Raw genomic sequence first — 20193 nt, 5'->3', positions numbered from 1 at the left:
TGGGTAAAGAAGATATGTGTATGTAGAATGGACTACTACTCAGCCATCAAAAAAATGAAGTCTTGCCATTTACAAGAACATCGATGGAACTAAAGGATATTATGAGAAGCAAGGTAAGTCAATCAGTGAAAGATAATTATCATATGATCTCACTCAGACGTGGAATTTAAGAAACAAAACACAAGATCATAGGGGAAAAGAGGAAAAATAAAACAAGATAAAAATCAGAGAAGGAAACAAACCATAAGAGACTCTTAATCATAGGAAACAAACTGAGGATCGTTAGAGGGGAGGGGAGTGGGGGAACAAGGTAACTGGTGATGGACATTAAGAAGGGCATGTGATATAATGAGCACTGGGTAGTGTATAAGTCTGATGAATCACTGACCTCTACCTCTGAGCTCAATTATATAGCATATGTTAATTACTTGAATTTAAGTAATTTTTTTAAAAAAGGAATGGATTTCTGATACATGCTACAACTGCAGGAATTTCATAAACATTAAGCCCAAATAAGCCTTAGTTTCTGTCTTTTAGTTGTCACTCAAATTACAAAGTAGATATATAGATATATATATATATATTATATATATATTTTTGTATTTAAGTAATCTCTACACCCAATGTGGAGCTTGAATTTACAACCCTGAGATCAAGAGTTGCATGCTCTATGGGCTCAGCCAGTCAGGGGCCCCAAGGTAGACAGTATTATTCTCATTTAACAGTTAAGGGAAGTACAGCCAAAAAGATTAAGTTGTCTATAGCCACATAAACAATAATGGGAAACTGGAATGTTTATGGAAAATGTAGTCTTTTTTTTTTTTTAGATGTATTTACTTATTTGAGAGAGAGAGAGATGGAGCACGTGCATGGGGCGGGCAGGGGCAGAGGGAGAGGGAGCATCTCAAGCAGACTCCTCACTGTCAGGGGAGACAGAAGTGGGGCTCGATCTCACAGACCCATGAGATGCCAACCTAAGCCAAAATTAAGAGACCAAAGGTCAATCGACTGAGCCCTACAGCGAAATGTATTCTAAACACAAATAAAAACGCTCCTTAGGAAGTGTTTCTTGATGTATAGCCACATAATTCTTTCCTTTTCCTTTACCATGTACTCAGTGACCACAAATGTCATCCACCTCTTCTTCCTCCCCCCTGTTGGTGCCTGGCCTTCTTCTCAGTGACCTGATCATAGCTAAAAACTTCTAATGGAAATCAGGAGATTGAGGAGCTGGAAAGAATCTTTAAAGTTGAACTCAATCCCACGCCTTCCCCTCACTCTATTGAGAGAAACAGATTTACACAGGGACACTCTGGGTGGCTGGGTAGTTGAGGGCCTGCCTTTGGTTCAGGTCGTGATCCCAGGGTCCTGGGATCGAGTCCCACATCGGGCTCCCCATAGGGAGCCTGTCCCTCTGCCTGTGCCTCTGCCTCTCTCTGTGTGTCTCATGAAAAATAAATAAAATCTAAAAAAGAAAAAGAAACAGATTTACACAAATGAAATGTCTTGTTTAAGATCCTACTACTACTTTGTGTAAGAAATCAGTTTGTTTGTTTGTTTGTTTGTTTTGTCTCCCATCCAGTGCTCTTTTTACATTAGACTCACAGTTTTCAAACTCACTAGTGGAACTCAGAGACATTCCAAGGGGCACATAATGCTGGGAAAGGTTTGAGAAATTAGCGTTCAGATCCTTAACTTCCATACTTCTAAAATTGATCTGCTGGAGAATGTTCTTGTGGTCAAAGGTATCTTGCAGGTTCTCTTCCTCCCACTTTCCAGAAAAAAGATAACAACACTCACTCGTTCTCTAATCTTAATGACACATTTTCCAAAAGTGTGAGAATAAAGACAAACTAAGCCACAAATCAAAGCACTAGTGTGAGGAAGGCTTTTTAAATCCAGACAATAAATAAATAAATAAATAAATAAATAAATAAATAAATAAAATTCAGACAAGCTGGGATGCCTGGGTGGCTCAGTGGTTGAGTGTCTGCTCAGGGTGTGATCCTGGGGTCCCCAGATAGATTCCCACATTGGGCTCCCCTCCAGGAGCCTGCCTTTCCCTCTACCTATGTCTCTGCCTCTCTGTGTGTGCCTCTCATGAATAAATAAATAAAATCTTTAAAAATAAATAAATAAATTCAGACAACCCGTCTCATGATAGTACATATTTCTGTGGACACAGAATTAATAGGGGGCATATGAACTAATGTCTAAAAATGATTAATCCAAACATGAAATATTTTTGCTGTTTTGATCAATTATATGTTAATGATAGTTGAAATTTAGCCTCACACTAGGAAAGAAATTTTAACATTCATAAATTTCCACTTATATACATATTTTTAGAGCAGCATGTGAGATAAGGTGACCAACTAAAGACTTTAAAGCAAAAATGTATGTTAGCATATTACACAAGGATAAAATTATGTGAGAAAAGTTGAATGCAAATAGAAATTCATAGAGAAAGGACCACTGTAAAATTCTGCCTATTGAAGGTTGATGTCATTTTTCTAAAAGAACAGGCGTGGGGGTGGCAACTGGCTGGCCTGCAACTCTTGATCTCAGGGTTGTAAATTCCAGCCCCACATTGGGTGTAAAGATTACTTGAAAATCTTACAAAACAAAGAAAGAAAAGAATGATAGTGGGTATCATATAGCTCCCGTTTGAGAGTCTTTTGGACACACACAAAGTGATCTAACAGTTTTATTTTTAAATATTAATATTTATAGGGGTGCCTGGGTGGCTTAGTCAGTTGAGCCTGACTCCTGGTTTCGGCTCAGGTCATGATCTCAGGGTCGTGAGATCAAGCAGCAGTTTGGACTCATGCTAGCGGGGAATCTGCTTGGGATTCTCTCTCTCCCTCTCCCTTTGCCTCTCTCCCCCCATCTCTCTCTCTTTCTTTCTTTCTCAAATAAATAAATCTTAAAAAATAAATAATTTTTATAATACAACAGAAAATTGCCTCCTTTGCAAGTATTTTAATTTATAATGAAGAGAATCTTAAATGTTAATATTAAAATGTGCAAAGGTGGGACTCCTAGGTGACTCATTGATTGAGCATCTGCCTTCAGCTCAGGGCATGATCCCGGGATCCTGAGATAGAGTCCTACACCAGGCTCCCCACAGGGAGCCTACTTCTCCCTCTGCCTATGACTCTGCTTCTCTCTCTGTGTCTCATGAAAAAATAAAATATTTAAAAATAAATAAAATGTGCAAAAGTATTTATAGGCTTTCAAAATTATTTTAGGAAGTAGCAGAAAACCTGAAGGCTACTGTTTTAGACAATCTTCTATAGAATGTTGATGACATGTAAAAATCTATTACTATTATGGAGAAATTTCTCAATAAATCTGTCTGCTAGTTTCTAACTCCGTTTTATTATTTCCACACATAAAAGAAAGCACAGTAGCATTGGTCTTAAAAGAAAAAAAAGTTTTTGAAGTCTTGAAATAACAGAGATTTTTTTTGCTCCCACCCCTAAATTTTGCAACCTTTTCTTACACAATATTCCCAGGCAACGAGGCAGCAGGTAGCTATTGTATAATGAGATTTCTGCTTAAAACTCTTCTCCTTAAGACATACCGCTTATATGAGAAGGTGCTAACACTTTCATGGGATTCATATTACTTTTCATGATCTGAGTGCCATTTACTCCATATTTATCTTTTTATTTCTGTGCAGACTCTCCGCTTCAGTCACATATGCTTCTTCTCAGCTCTCTGAAGGTCCTGTAACTCTCTCAACTCTGGGCCTTCTCATGGGCTCTCCCCTCTATTTGGCATACTCACCCCACCTCCTATCTTTTAAGTGTCTCATGTTTACATATTCAAATTTCAATTTAAATATCCCTTGAAGCTTTCTCTGACAACCCCCTGCCACTACAATAACTAAGGTTGGATTCAGTGCTCCACGTTTGGGGTACCTGAATGGCTCAGTTGGTTAAGAAATCTGCCTTTGGCTCAGGGCATGATCTCAGAGTCCTGGGACTGAGTCCCACGTCAGGCACCCACCAGGAAGCCTGCTTCTCTTTCTGATATGTCTCTGCCCCTCTCATAAAAAAATAATAAATCTTTAAATAAAAATAACTCCACTGAAAATTAACAGTTACTCTACAAATCTTAAGTAAAAAAGGAACTTATTGGAGTTATGTAAAGGGCTCATGAATTGGCAGGAAGCTGTAATACCAGGGCTTGAAAAATAGGTAAAAGACCCAGGTAAGTCCAGATAGCAAGAAAACTGGAAAATGTTAGCAGGTATAGCTGAGGCAGGACACAACTACCTTTGTTGTAGGGCACTGCTGTTTGGCGATAATCTCCCCGCTGCTATGAATTAAGTCTCATCCCTTCTTTATCTTTGCAGTCAGTTGGTCAAGATTCAAATTTCTGAAAACAAATGGTCATTGGCTAAGCATCATGTGCCCATGCAGGCTGCTAGGGGCTATGGCCCCTTCCACGACCAGAGTGGGAAGGACAGCATGCCTCCCAACAAGACAGTAGGGGACTTCCCTCAAACAGGAAGAAGGGATGGTTACGGGGCAGCCAAGAAAGTCCAGCTGTCCATTACAGCTGTCTAGAACTAAAGCAAAGTATGTGTTCCCTCCCATACAGAGCAGTTTGTTTTGGTGCCATGTGTGAATTGAGGGCCTCTAGAATAGCTTAAAAAGTGATAAAACACATGAATCAAGCATAATGTTTTCAGAGAAAAAAATCTTTATTCTGTTGTCAAATGGAAAATTCAGTAATTCAGATGTGTTTATGCTAGAAGTTTTATTGAATGAAGAGCTCATTTAAGGATAAAAAGAGAAATTACAAAATAGACATTTAAAACATCAACTGCAAAGAACTTAAAATACTTTGGGTGGCATTATACATAAGTTATTTACAGCTACCTTCTCAGTTGTAGCACACAGTTCTACCTTTCTGGGGAAATAGGCATGAGCCCAGAAATCCAAAGGATTTTGGAAAATTGCTCAGCAAAATTAAAGATGTCTGTCTGAATTTTGAGGAAAACTTGCAGTAATTAATATTTACTGAGAACCAACCAGAATTCAGGCTCATTTAAACAAGATGAATGGCTTTTCTCAGATACAATGGAAACGAACCACTGAAGGAAAAAAAAAAAAAAACTTAGCATAAACCTGAAGAACCAGGGATGAAAAAGAAATATAAGTCCACACAAAACCCTGCACATCAGTATTTATAAGCAGCTTTATTCATAATTTCCAAAATTTGGAAGCAACTGAGACGTCCTTCAAAATGTGAATGGACAAACCAACTGTGGTACATCCATAAATAGAACATTACTCAGCAATGAAAAGAATTGAGTTATCAAGCTACAAAAGACATGAAGGAAACACAGGTGCATATAATTAAGTGAAAAAAGCCAATTTGAAAAAAGCTACCTAGGGGCACCTGAGTGGCTCAGTCAGTTAAGTGTCTACTTTCAGCTCAGGTCATGATCTCGAGGTCCTTGCATTGAGCCCCACATCAGGCTCTCTGCTCAGTGGGGAGTCTGCTTCTCCCTCTGCCTCTATATTCTCTTGCTTGTTCATAAATAAATAAATAAATAAATAAATAAATAAATAAATAAATATTTAAAAAAGAAAGAAGGAAAAGGCTACCTATTGTAGGATTCTAACTATATGGCATTCTGGGAAAGACAAAACTAGAGATAGTAAAAAGATCAGAGGTTCTTGGGGGTGGGTGGCATGTAGATGGAGCAAGGAATATTTTTAAGAAAGTGAATATTGTGTCAAACTGAAAAGGTGTCATTATACATTTGTCAAAATCTGTAGATTGCAAACTATGAACTTCAGTTAATAATGAATCCATACTGCCTCACTAATTGTAATGAACATACCACAGAAATGCAAGATGTTAATAGAAGACGGTAGGAAGTGAAGAGTATATAGGAACTCTCTGTCTTGCTCAATTTTTCTGCTCAAAAAAAAAAAAACTCTAAAAGAGTCGCATACAATTGTAACTTTGAAATACTATAAATGTCTTATTATGTTTATTACAGTATCTATCATACTAATAAAAATTAACAGGTATTTTCCTCACAAGTGGCAGGTGAAACAAGCTAAGGAATATAGATGAACATAAACATACAAGAAAGTATTTACTGGGGCACCTGGGTGGCTCAGCTGTTAAGCGTCTGCCTTCGGCTCAGGTTGTGATCCTGGAGTCCTGGGATCAAGCCCCGAGTTGGGGTCCCTGTTCAGCGTAGTGTCTGCTTCTCCCTCTCCCTTCGCCCCTCCACCCTAGTCATGCTCTCTATTGATATCTCTCAAATAAATAAATAAAATCTAAAAAAAAAAAAGGAAAGAAAGTATTTACTTATGGAGTTAGCCAGCCCCCAAGATGAACCCCAATGATCCTTGGGTCCTTTTTGTTGTGGTTTCAAGCCCCCGAATTTTGCAACATTTGTTATGCTACAAGAGATAACAAATACAATGCATTTCAAGTAGGATTAAATCAAAGGTACACATCACAGAGTAAAAATCCTAAGAACACATGAACAACTCTGGAATTGTAGGGTTTTGGAGAGGTTTCAGACTTGGGTATAGAAGTATTATAGAAGGAAAGAAAGAAGTGAGGCAGAATCAGAATGATCTCAAGGTGTATAAGGAACAGACTAGCTGTGAAAGAGAGTAGTTGCCAGCCAAGTGATTATACCTGGAGGTTGGGGAGGACAAGAGAATTCCTTTCTAGAGAATTGCCTAGAGAGAATTGGGGTTGCTAGGAAGGAGTCAGTACAGTAGAGAAAAGCTCTTCCTTCCGGCATGGGAAAAGTTTCCATCATAAAAACCAGCCTGTACTATCTGTACTCTCGAGGGAGCCCTATTAATTGAGAATCTCCTTCTTTGTGTCAAATCATCCCATCAGTCTTACTGTTGCCTCTTTAAAAAAAAAATTAAAAAACTTTATTATCAAATCAATTTAGACATGATATAGCGGCAAATGTATAAGGCATGTAACCACCACACAAAGAATATTTCATTCACAAAAACCAGAAAGTCCCTCCTGTCTCTTTGCAGTCAATCCCCATTACCACTACCACCACCCTGCTCCAGACAATGAATTTTCATTTCTAGAATTTCTGATGAATTGAATCATAAAGTATGCAGTATTGGCTTCTCTTGGAGATGTAATGTTTTAAGATTTGTCATGTTGTAGCTTCTATCAGTAACTTGTTTCCTCACATATCTACTCCTAGGCCTCATATAGAATGGCTTCACGGCCCTAAAAAATCTCCCATGATTCATCTATTTGAATCATTCCCTCTCAAGCCTCTGGCCACTCATGGATCTTTTTAACATTAATTTACCTTTTCCATAACATAATTATAAGTGTAATTATGCAGTAGTCTTTTCAGACAGGCATCTTGCACTCAATAGTATGTATTTAAGATTCATGTCTTAAATGTCTCTTTGTGCCTTGATAGCTCATTTCTTTTTATCACTGAAAAATATTCCAGTGTATGGATGTGCCACAATTTGCTTGTCTATTCACCTGTGAAAAGATATCTTTGTTGCTTCTGATTTTTAGTGATTATGAATAAAGCTGATGTTTGTGTGCAGGTTTCTATATAGACATAATTTTTCAAATCAATTGATTAAAAACTTAAGAGTACAATTGCTGGGCCATATAACAATAATATGTCTAGATTATTTTTAGCTTTAAGAAACTGTGAAAGCATTTGTACCATTTTCCATTTCCACTGGCAATGAATGAGTGTTCCTGTTCTGCACGTGCTCACCAGCAACAGGTATTATTAGTTTTTGGATTTTAGCAATTCTTTTTATTTATTTTTTAAAGATTTTTATTTATTTATTCATGAGAGACATAGAGAGGCAGAGACACAGGCCGAGAGAGAAGCAGGCTCCATGCAGGGAGCCCGATGTGGGACTTGATGCTGGGACTTGAGGATCACGCCCTGGGCCGAAGGCAGCCACCCAGGTGTCCCAGGATTTTAGCAATCTATTAACAAGCATATAGTAGTATCTCGTTTTAATTTGAAGATCCCTTATGTCAAATGCTACTGAGCATTTTTGGTATGCTTATTTGCCATCTTCTTTGATGTGTGTGGGGTTTTGTTTTGTTTTGCTTTTTAGATCAGGAGCACATTTTTATAGTTTGAGTTGTTATTGTTGATCTTTAAGCATTCTTTGTATATTTTTCATACAAGTCTTTTTATCAGATATATGTTTTCCAAATAATTTCTGCCCGTCTGAGGCTTGTCTTTTGATTATCTTCCCAGGACAGATGTTCTTAATTTTTGTAAAGTACAACTTATCAAATTCTCCTCTTATGGGTCATGCTTTTGATGTATCAAAAAATTCATCACCAAACCCAAGGTCAAATATATTTTCTCCTATGTTCCAACAGGAAATTTTATAGCTTTGCATTTTAATACTTGGTTTGTAATCCATTTTTAATTCTCATGAGAGATCTATAAAATGTTTTTAATATTGCATTTTCTTCAATTTATTACTAGTATTTAGAATTACAGCTGGTTTTGGCATATTGGCCTGCTATACTTTCAGCTTGCTCAATTCACATATTCTATTCAGTTTGTAGGTTCTTTAGGATTTTCCACAGATATGATTATGCTATCACTAATTAAGTGTTTTACTTCTTCCTTTTCCATCTACATTGGTTTTTATTGCCTTTTCTTATGTTTTTTAATAGGCTTGGACCTCTAGTTTTGAACAGAAGTGGTAAGAGCCAACTCATTACCTTGTTTCCCATCTTAGGTAAAAAAAAAAAATTCAGTCTTTCACTTAATTAATTCATTAATTTGTGATGTTAGATGTATATTTTTCACAGATATTCTTTATATTTTGTGTGAGGCTCAATTTTAATCCTGAGTTGATACATGTTTTTTGTGATTAATGAGTGCAAAGTTTCTCAATACTTTTTCTGCATTTATTGACAGAATGATGTGCTTTTTATCATTAATTTCATTAACATGGTGAAATACAGTGAGATAATCATACAGTTTTTCTTTTTTAGTCTGTTAATATGGTGAATTGTATTAGTTGCTCTTCAAATGGTAAACCAACCTTGCATTCCTTGAATAAACCCTGTTTGATCAGCATACATTATCATTTTTATGTATTATTATTTGACTTGCTAGTATTTATTTTATTTTTTATTAAAAAACATTTTTTTTTTTGCTTGCTAGTATTTTCTTAAGGATTTTTGCACCTAGGATTGCCTGGGTCATGCTCAGAGCGTGACCCTGGGGTCCTGGAGACTGAGGATTGAGTCCCCACACTGAGCTTCCCATAGGGAGCCTGCCTCTCTCTCTGCCTATGTCTCCACATCTCTCTGGGTCTCTCATGAATAAATAACTAAAATCATTAAAGAATAAAAGGATTTTTTGCACCTAAGTAAATGAGGGATATTGGTCTATAAATTTATTTTTTTAATGTCTTTTTAGGTTTTGGTATATATGCCCTACCTTCTAAAGTGAGAGGAATTAACCCTCATTCTCCATTTTGGGAACTTGTATTATTTTTTTCCTTAAATGTTTGCAAAGGATTGCAATTGCTAATTGACTAGTGAAGTCATCTGGAACTAGAGCTTTTTTATGGGAATTTTTTAAATTACAAATTCAATTTCTTTATTTGTATTTATTTATTTATTCATAAGAGACATAGAGAGGCAGAGAGACATAGGAGAGAGTCACAGGCTCCCTGTGGGGAGCATGATTCAGGACTTGATCCTAGGACTCCAGGATCATGATCTGAGCCAAAGGCAGGTGCTCAACCACTGAGCCACCCAGGCTCCCCAAAATTCTATTTCTTTAATAGTTATTCTTATGCCAATTTTGGTTATTTTGTCCTTCAAGGAATTTGGCCATTTCATCTGAGTTGTAGGATTTATTGGCATAAAGTTTTTTATAGTATCATATTATTATCTTTCAGCATGTATGGTGATCTCCCCTATTTTCATCTTGTTATTTTTAATTTATGTCTTTTTTTAAAAAAAATCTGTTTAGCTGGTAAGCTTATTATTTTTATTGATATTTTACAAAGAGCCAGCTTTGGGTTATTCATATTTGTTTATCCATTTTCTATTTCATTGACTTCTACTCTTTACTATTTCTTTCCTTCTCCTTAACTTGGATTTAATTTACTCCTTTTTTACTAACTTCTTTTTTTTTATTTTTATTTATTTGTGATAGTCACAGAGAGAGAGAGAGAGAGGCAGAGACATAGGCAGAGGAAGAAGCAGGCTCCATGCACCGGGAGCCCAACGTGGAATTCGATCCAGGGTCTCCAGGATCGCGCCCGGGGCCAAAGGCAGGCGCTAAACCGCTGCACCACCCAGGGATCCCTTTTTTTACTAACTTCTTGAGATGAAGCATAGATTCTTGATTTTAGACTTCGTTTTTAAAAATATAAGCACTTAGGGGCATCTCGGCGGCTCAGTGATTGAGCGTCTGCCTTTGGCTCAGGTTGTGATCATGAGTCCTGTATCAGGCTCCCACAAGGAGCCTACTTCTCCCTCTGCCGATGTCTCTAACTCTCTCTATGTCTCTCATGAGTAAATAAATAAAATCTTAAAATATATATATATATTATATATATATATATGCTTATATATATGTAAGCATTTAAGACTACACATTTTCTCCTAAGCTCTGCATTAGCTGCATCCCACAAATTTCATTATGTTGCAGTTTTATCAGTTCATTCAAAACATTTTAAAATTCCTTCTGTGATTTATTTTTTAATCCAGAAGTTAATGACAAAAGTGTTGATAATTCAGATAATTAGACTCTTATATATCCTTTGACTACTGGTTTCTAATTTAGTTCCATTATGGTCAGAGAACCTACTCACTATGATTTCAATATACCTGAAATGATCAAAACTTGTTTTGTGATCCTTTATATGGCCTATTTTACTGATTATTTTTAGTCTGTTGAAAAGAATGTGTATTCTGTTGTTGGGTAGAGTGTTCTATGATAAGGAAAAAGCTTTCTAAAACTGTCAATGGGTCAATGTGGCTTAGCGGTTTTGTATATACTTACTAGTTAATCTATTAATTACTGAGCTGAGTGAAACCTTTCAACTGCAATTATGGATTGTTATATTTCTCCTTTAATTCTATCAATTTGTGCTTTGTGTATTTTGAAATGCTGTTATTAGCTGCATATACATTTAGAAATTATATCATCCTGATGAATTTAACCCCCCTACCCTTTTTCATATTTTTATATGAAAATTTTTATATCATATTTATATCTGGCATATTTGTTGTTCTGATGTTTACCTTTTTCTTACTAGAGCCATTCTAGCTTTCTCATGATTATTTTTTGTATGTTTTATCTTTTTCTATCCTTTTGACCTATATGTGTCTTTATATTTAAAGCAAGTTTCTTCTATATAGCGTCTACTTTAGACTTGCTTTTTAAAAAATCCAGTTCAACAATCCTTCCTTTTTAGAGTGTTCAGTCTATTTCTATTCCATTTCTATTTCTATTTCATCACTATTCCATTTTATCTTCATTATTTACATGTTAACTATACCTCTTTTGTGTATGTGTGTGTTCTTCCTCTAGGGCTTACAATCTGCGCCTTTAACTTAGCAGAAGCTACCTTCAAATAATATTATACTACTTCAAGTTTATTGTAAGAACCACAAGGGGCAGCTGGGTGGCTCAATTGGTTAAATGTCTGCCTTCAGCTCATGTCATGATCCCTGGGTCCTGGAATCAAGTCCCATGTCTAGCTCCCTGCTCAGTGGGGAGTCTGCTTCTCCCTCTGCCCCTCCCCCTGCTTGTGCTCTCACTCTCTCTCTCTCTCTCTCAAATAAATAAATAAAATGTTTAAAAAGAAAAGTGTTCTCTTGTCACTGGTATCAGCAATTTAATTATCATGTGATTTGCGATTATTTTCTTTGTGTTTTCTGGCTCGACTCTCATTTATTTTTTTGGATCCCTGGAATTTTAATAATTTTAATCATATTTGGAAATGTTTTGACTATTACTTCAGATATTTTCTCCACATCTTTATTCTCCTCTGGGACCTCAATTGCATGTGTTTGGCTTCTTAAAATTGTCTCAAAGGTCATTGAGGCTCCATAAATTATTTTTCAGTTTTTTCCTACATATTTTTCCATACAGATGATTTCTATTGCTGTGTCTTCAAGGTCACTGATCTTTCCATCTGCAGTATTTAAACTGCTATTAAGTTCATCTAGTGAAATTTCCAATTCACATATTGTATTTTGTCTGTGGAAGTTTCCATTTAGTTCTTTTTATAGATTCCATTTTTCTTTATTTTTCTTCTCCTTTAAACATTTGAACATTTTTATAACAGCTGTTTTTAATTCCTTGCCTATTAATTCCATCACACCTGTCATTTCTGAGTCTGGAAATAGACAGCAGATCTTAGAAACTGGCTTAGGGGTACCTGGGTGGTTCAGTCAGTTAAGTGTTTTGACTCATGATTTTGGCTCAGTCATGATCTCATGAGTTGTGGGATCAAGCCTCACATCATGCTCCACATTCAGCCCAGAGTCTGCTTGTCCCTCTCCCTCTGCTCCTCCCCCTGCTCTCTCTCTCTCTTTCTGTCTCAAATAAATAATAGATGAAATCTTAAATTTTTTTTTCTTCTGGTTAAAGGTCATATTTTTACCTTCTTCACCTGTCTAGTGATTTTTGACTAGAAGCTGAACATCATGAGTATTATGATATTGAATATTAGTGTTCTGTTGTTTTCTTTTAATGAATGTTAAATTTCCTTGGAAGGCAATTTAGTTACTTGAGGATCAGCTTAATTATTTCAAGACCTCATTTAAAGCTTTGTTAAGGCAGATATAAAGTAATTTTTATTCTGGAGTGCCTGTGTGACTTGGTTGAGTGTCTGACTCTTGGTTTCAGCTAAGGTCATGCTATCGGGATTGTGGGATCAAGGATCATCTGCTTGGGGACTGTCTCCCTCTGTCCTTCCCCTCACTAGTGTTCTTTCCCAAATAAACAAGTCTTTAAAAAAACTGGCTTTTATCCTAATGCTTATTTAGTCCCTGTACAAAATATAACACTTCTTGGTTCTCTATCGAATGCATCAGGTTTTTCAGGTGTTTTCTTCACATAGTTAGGAGGCAATAAAGTGTCTCTTTGCCCCATTTGAGCTTCAAGACTTGCTTAGCTCCCAGCTCCCAGGTGGTGTTCTTTGCTTAGCACAAATGTAGTTTCACTTTACATAGGTTCAGATTACTATTCTAGCAAATAATAAGGGAATCTCCATGCAGGTTTTGGATCTCTTTCTCTGTATATTTCCTCCTTTGATATTCTGCCCCACAGAATGCAGCCATCCCACCCTCCCCAGGTCCTTATGTCTGGATCAGCAACTCAGGGGGATCATCTAGTGATGTGTGGGTTTTGCCTCCCAGGGCCAATTGTCCAAAAACTGCCTCCAGGGAGAAAGCTGTAACAATCAAAAGACACACCTTGTTGGTTTCCTTTCTTTCCATGACTGAAAATAAGTGGCTTCAAACATTTATGTCAGACATTTTGCTCAGTTTTCTGAGCAACAGAAATGTTTACAACAGGATGGCAAGCCCCATACTTGTGACCCCATCAAGAACAGAAGCTGAAGTCTGTTGCCCATTCTTAAATATGAATAGATAACTCTATTCATAGATCAACAAACGTTTGAGAAACATAGAACATAAGATAACTTTATGAGTAAAATATGAATGCTACAACATTGAATATGTATGTATATATATATAAATTATATATATGGTAATAATTTGTTAGGGCTGCTGTAACAAAGTACCACAAATTGGGGATCTAAATTTAGACAACAAATTTATTGTCTTACAGTTCTGAAGACTAGAAATTGGAGATCAAGATGTCAGCAGTGTTGGTTCCTTCTGAGGGCTGTGAAGGAGAATCTTTTCCATGCCTCTCCCCTAGATTCTGATGGTGTGCTGGCTGGCTTTGGCATTCCTTAGCTCCTGCTGTATCACCCCAATCTCTGCCTTCATCTTGACCTGGCATTCTCCCTGTGGATATGTCTGCCTCCAAATTTCCCCTTTTTAAGGACATCAGTCATATTGGATTAGGTACCCACCCTATTCAGTATGATCTCATCTTACCTAATTCTATTTCCAATCACCCTATCTCCAAATAAGGTCACATTCTTATTTACTGGGGATTAGAACCCCAGCATATGAATTGGCAGGGGGGCAAGCACAATTCAACTCATAACAGTAATTAAGGTGCTTCTGACAAATTCTGTGAAATGGAAAGGGAATAGAAGAGAAAGAGGAAAGTGGGAGAAACCTAGTATGTTGGTCTTACAAAACAAGAAGGGAGCTGTGAGATAGTGACAAAAACTTATGAACCATGAAATAGGAGTTTTGGTATATAATTTAAAAGTCATAGGCAGCCCGGGTGGCTCAGTTTAGCACCGCCTTCAGCCCAGGGCCTGATCCTGGAGACCCGGGATCGAGTCCTGCGTCGGGCTCCCTGCATGGAGCCTGCTTCTCCCTCTGCCTTTGTCTCTGCCTCTCTCTCTCTCTCTCTCTCTGTGTGTGTCTCTCATGAATAAATAAAATCTTAAAAAAATAAATAAACAAAGACATTAAAAAATAAAAGTCATAAAGGCAGGATGCCTGGGTGGCTCAGTGGTTGAGCATCTGCCTTTGGCTCAGGTTGTGATCCTGGGGTCCTGGGTCCCACATCAGGCTCCCTACAGGGAGCCTGTTTCTCCCTCTGCCTATGTCTCTGCCTCTCTGTGTGTCTCATGAATAAATAAATAAATAAAATCTTTTAAAAATAATAAAATTAAAAGTCATAAAGGGGGGTGCCTGACTGGCTCAGCTGGTTGAGCATGCAACTCTTGATCTCAGGATCACGAGTTCAAGCCCCCCGTTCGTCATGGAGCCTACCTAAAAATAGATAGATAGATAGATAGATAGATAGATAGATAGATGATAGATAGATAGATAGATAGATAGATAGATAGATAGATAGAAGCTGTAAAGATAAGCAGTTGCAGTTAGTCAGCAGATGTTTACAGGAGCAAAGCAGGTAACATAAATGAGAGCCAGGGCTCAGGTATTGGTGTAAGGATTTATGTCATAGATGTGACGAGAGTTTTGGCATACTAGTGCATGCTTGCCCCACCTGGAGAGTTCAGCCACTGGACCAGCCTTGGTCAGTTCTTAGGACAGGGGGATATATGCCATGTACTGGGCTCGTGCCCCATCCCCCAAATTTGTGTCCTCTGGAACCTGAGAATGTGATCTTACTTGGAAATAGTGTCTTTGCAGATGTGATTAGTCAAGGTGAGGATCAGAGTGGGTCCTAAATCCAATGGCTGGTATTGTCACAAGAATGGGAGATTTGGACAAAGAGACTCAGACACAGAGAGAGGACAGCCACATGAAGACAGAGGCAGAAATTTGAGTGATAGGCCTACAAACCAAGGAATCCCAAGGTTTGCTGGCATTTCCAGAAGCTCTGGAAGAGTCAAAGAAGGATTCCTTCCTAGGGCTTTCAGAGAGATTATGGCCCATGCCAACACCTTGATTCCAGACTTCTCACTTCCAGAACAGTGCGAAAATAAATTTCTGTTGTTTTAGGTCACCTAGTTTGTGATACTCTTTTGCAGCTGCCCTAGGAAACTAAAACATACCCCATCTGACTTTTTGTGAGAAGCTAAACATTTGGATTTTTTTTAATGTTAAATCTTCACAATTTTTCAATGCTGTGTTCTTTCTTTCTTCGCTTTTAGCTAATGGGAATCCAAACAAAACACATCAATGGTCAGATCAAGCCTCCAGGCCACCCATTTGTACCTCTGCAATAAAGAAACTAAACACAGTAAAGGGATATGACTAACAAGCATGAGAAGGGAGGTAAATGAACTGAGATGTAGCATAAAAGAGCTGAATCTTCATCTATCATAGCAGGAAATAATTGGAAAATGTCTAAAGTTGATAAATCAGGAAATGGTAAGAACACGATTCAAAGTAGTGGCTTCTGGAAAATGTACAGGAGTTTGGGCAGGTAACTTTTACTTTTCGTTATAAGTTCTTTTATATTCTTTGATTTTAAAAGGTTGATATTAGGAAGTTGGTCTAGAAGTGAGGGAATAAATTGTTCTGCCAGGAATAATAGAAGATGCCACTGGCTGAGAGATGTTTGGAGCTGTAACTAAATGCACCACCTCTCTCTGGAGAAAAATAGGTTCTAGTACTTTCGAAAGAATGGACAGAGTGTGTAGGTTTCCACACTTTTCTGGTTCCCAGAATATCTTTATGAAGATCACGAGCATCCTTCATCCCAAGCATGCTTTGAACTATGGAAATGAAACCACTGAGTAATGTAATCTGTTACATTTTACAATATTGGGAAACTAAATAATTAAAAATATATTCTGATTTTATTTTTAAAAACACTTATCTATTTATTTTATTTTATTTTTATCTATTTATTTTAGAGAGAGAGTGAGTGAGTTGGGTGAGCGGCAGAGGGAGAAGGAGAGAGAGAATCCACAAGCAAACTCCCCACTGAGTGCAGAGCCTGAGTAAGCTCAGATCCAGATCCACAGGGCTCCATCCCAGGACCCTGAGATCACAGACCTGAGTGGAAACCAAGAATCAGCTGCTCTACTGACTGAGCCACCCAGGCACCCCATTCTGATTTCATTTTTGAAATCACCTCTGAAAAACCTTGGAAGAACCATCTGTGTTTCATGTAAGTGTTTGTGCCCTTCAAGGAGGGAATATAGATCCCTAATTATACAACCATTCGTGACATCTGACATGACTAATGATTTTAAATGATAAGCCATAGAGATTGCACAAGGGGAAAATCATCTCCAGAACTACACCCAGCTTACCTTGAAATTCTTGTTTCTATGAAAACCTACCAACACATCAGCAGTGTATATTTATATGAAGTTTGCAAATTGAATTTATATATTCAGGTAGTTATTTGAGATCACTGGGTTGCTTCTCAGAACAACATTAAGAAATTAAAATTATATTAAACTTGAGAAACAGGTTTATTATGTCACTTTCTTCCCTCTGAAATACTGCAGGAAAAGTGGGCCAATAGCCACAATATGTCCATCTGTTCACACTAGACCCGAAGGTCCTTACTCAAAGGCAAATCTGCTTAAGGCCTTCCCCCAACCTAAATCCTTCACTGAATCTCCACCGCCTTCATGACTGTTAAGGTCTTTCATGATCTGACCTCTGCTCATCTTCCTGGCCTCATCCCTTAGCTCTCCAACCGCCCTGATGTGGAGGTTGCTAGTCCTTGGATCTGAACTCCTGGGCATACATAGTTCCTTCTTTCTCAGTCCTTTTTCCTATGGCTAACTCCTACTTATTCATGAAAGTTCAAGTTAGATCTATCCCTCCTCCAAGAAGAGGTCTTCTTCATCGCGTCACAGCTGGGTTGTATGCTATCCTGGATATTTCCACAGGATCTTATTGGATAATTCATCACAGCTTGACATGCTCACTCATTCTCTCCTGGCCCCAATTTTACTGGTGGACTTGTAACTTTATGACCATAAAAGTTGGGTTTAATGAGGAAGTTTCTTCTTTTGTTTCTAAATAACGGCTTCAGTTCTTAGTTCATGTGTAAAAAAGACAAATCTCAAGCCAGAGGAATAACCCAGTCCCTGCCTGTTCTGCCTAATCCGACCCCTAGATCCCTTCACTTCCAATTGTCCTCTTCCCACTCCCCACAGGGGGTATCCTAGTTTAATACCAGAATTATACAAATTCAAAGGGAAAAAAATAATAGACAAGAAAGAAAAAGAAAGAGCATTGTTTTTTCATAGTATAATGAATGCATTCATAATCAACTCTCCTGACTTTTCTTTTGAATGATTTGAATATAAGTTTCCTAGAGGTTTGAATCATGTCCTGTTGTATAGCATATTTGCATTAAATAGGAGAAAAATCACTAAATATTTATTGCTGATGACAATCTTGCAAATGACCTGATTTCCATCAATCTCTGGACTTATTAGCAGAAACATTGCATGAGGTTTTTTTTCTTGTACAAAATTCTAATTGAGAAAGACAGGATTCATGAAAGGTAAACAGTTTGCCCCATTTTACAAAAAAAAAAAAAAAGTATAAAACAGATGATAAGAATGTATCAACTTAGAGCCAGACGGAAGCAGAAATTCTGCAGGAATTTTTTTCCTGATGACTTTTTGATATTTGCTCCAAAAATAATCCAGATGTATGAAGGTCTTTGATTTCAACAAAATTTTCCAAAAACAAAAGAAAACTCAAACTGCCCATATTTCAGCAAAAGCAGAACTAGCCTAAATCCGAGAAAAGTTTTTGGTCCTATGTCATTGACTTTCCTCAAAAGTACTTCCCAAAATCTCCTGCTCTAGTCTCTTTTCCTGCTGATATTCACATCAGAGTCCGAAGAGAAATTTTTATATCATCGGTAAAACTTAACTGTCATTTTTGCATGTTTGTTAATCCAATAGTGCTGTGAACAGCTACAGTGCAGAAGCATCCTTCTAAGGACATTCACAGACAATAGCTCATTCATTTTTCAGAACACTTCTGGGAGGTAGGTGTTATTTTTATTATTATTGTTATTGTTATTATTATGATTATGATTAGCATCCCTGCTTCACAAATGTAGAAATGTAAGATCAGAGAAATTATGTCATTTTCTCAACATCACACATCCAGCAAAGAGCAGAGCCTTAAGTGACATTTGTAAACACTGGATAAAAGAGAGATGAAATGAGAATTCGTTGAAAGAGGACAAATAGTTTTGAAGCATTTTTTTTTCACAGCTGTTTGTGAAATGACAGTGGGTTAATGCCTCACAAGATAATGTGAAGTCAAAGTGTACATGTTTTCGTCCCCTGACCACTGAGCAGGAAAGGCCAGAACAGGTTTTTAATTACTTTGGAAAGCCCAGGACAGTTTTTTTTTTTTTTTTCCATCAGGCCTTTTTTTAATACCTGCATTGATGACAAAGATTTGTTGACTCCTCCTGTATCCCTGGAAGACCCCATTCTCGACCCAAAGCTGACTTGTTTTTTTCTCTGACAGCACACTTTCCATTTCTTCTGGTGGAAGGTTGATTTGAAATCTGTTTACAAAGCATTCTAGCACCCCCCAATACCCCCAATATAGTGGAGTTGAGACTCTTCTTCATTGTCACTAAAAAAGCCATTGCACCTTTTGCCTCTGTCACTTTCTGGCCTCAGGCTAAGGATGTAAGTGGGAGATGCAGAGTCCCTATTTGTCTCTCTCAGGATGGGGAGTCCCTAGGTGTCTAGGACACCTGACTCAGTCTCATATCTGCATGACCTTCTCATCCCTTCCAGCAATAGCTTCTCAGAGCAAGAACATGAGCTAACAGGCACCAATTTCTGTTTCCCTGGCCTTATGAACTCCATACAATGCACAGGAAAAGTCTTCCATTATGAAAGGGCCCATCTCTGCTGTGTGCTTCAGGGAACGGGCAGGGTTCTTTAAGGGCTCCGACTAGCTCCATCACATTAACGTCACTCCCGTATCACTTTTCTCAGAGAATTTGAAGGCTGGAAAGCAGTAACCCTGTTTTTAAGAGAGTCTTGACTTCCCTCTGTGTTTACATAAAGTGCAAAAAATGAAACAGTTCACAGCTCACGGTCATTGTTGGGTTTTACCCATAACAGCCTGGAGGATTTGTGCACAATTAATCTCCCCTCTGGTTTTCTTTGCCTTGGAACTAAGATCTGCAAGAGGTTTGCTGTGGTGGGAGCTGTGTGGCTGAGGCTCTAACAGTCTGAGAGGGCAGCTGGATCCAAGGGATTAGAGGTCATGATAGCTGAGCCTGTCACTTGGCAGGAGGAAACCCGAAGGTAGGTCTTGACAAGTCAGAGTGTGTGTGATCTCTCTGATAACTGTTCCCCTGCTGCGCTCGCCTGACCAATGAGACCGGTTCCCCTGAAAATTGTTTGGAACATCGAGTCTTATATTTAATGTTTCAACAGATGACTGCAATTCAATAGAAATAAATTAATTCAAAACAGACACTTTTTGGAGTACATCTAAAACTATACTTGTAAGCTGCTTTCAAGATATGTTCTACGTTATTCACATCAATTAAGAAATTTTAGGATTACATGTTGTCTGACACCCATTTTACCCTTTATAATAGCTGCACCCATGTAT

Source organism: Canis lupus, chromosome 21 (assembly GCF_048164855.1).
Source record: "Canis lupus baileyi chromosome 21, mCanLup2.hap1, whole genome shotgun sequence".
Taxonomy (NCBI): Eukaryota; Metazoa; Chordata; class Mammalia; order Carnivora; family Canidae; genus Canis; species Canis lupus.
This window is presented reverse-complemented; position numbering follows the sequence as displayed.